Source organism: Limulus polyphemus, unplaced genomic scaffold (assembly GCF_000517525.1).
Source record: "Limulus polyphemus unplaced genomic scaffold, Limulus_polyphemus-2.1.2 Scaffold5, whole genome shotgun sequence".
Lineage (NCBI taxonomy): Eukaryota > Metazoa > Arthropoda > Merostomata > Xiphosura > Limulidae > Limulus > Limulus polyphemus.
Window position 1 is genome coordinate 2266781 of NW_013665615.1, and position 843 is coordinate 2267623.

Sequence of the window (843 nt, forward strand, 5' to 3'; positions counted from 1 at the left end):
ACGAACCTTCGAGAATATGACGTGTTACTAGCGTCACGTGACGCCCGCTGTCGTAACAATATGTCAGGCAAACTAGTTATCATATTAATCACAGCCAAATGGAATATAAACAACAACAAACAAAACTGATTGGCCAAAATATAATTCTTCAAATCTACTTTTCAACGAACTTTAATTTTTAAAATGCATATAAGACAAACCTTTTTAATCAACGGAAACACTAAATTAAGAAATCAACAAATATTTACACTTTCGTTCTCTAGAGTCTAGACATTTCTAGCAACATGACATAAAAGCCATTGTTGAAAACGCATATCAGACAGAGTTTGATGTTATAAAAGTAAATAAATAATAGATAGAAATAGATTTTAGAGCTTGATTCTTATTATGTGACTAAGAAAACTCAAAACTAGAAATGTCTAAACACAGCTGTATAAACTTGTATTACGTATTACAATTTCTAATAGCCTAAAATTGAATTAAATTGTAATTTGTTTTAGTAGTTGAATAAATGCCGATATGTATCCAATTTATGGTATTTGCCAACAAGATTGATACAAATGTTTTAATATACAAACAATAATACAATTTACAATAACAGTTATTACGAACATCTACTACAAACAATGATTTATATCCAAAAGTTCAATAAACTTACAAGCAATACAAAGTCTTTTTTTTAGTCTGGTACTTCCTTGATGTCTTATCGAGGATTCACGATGAGCGAGTTCATTTCCTACCGATGACGTTAGGTAATGTTTTCGTAAAAGTACTAATAGCCGATGTGAATCCACTGAACTTAAATGGTTTGTAATGTTAGAAATTTATAAACGTTCCTGGTCA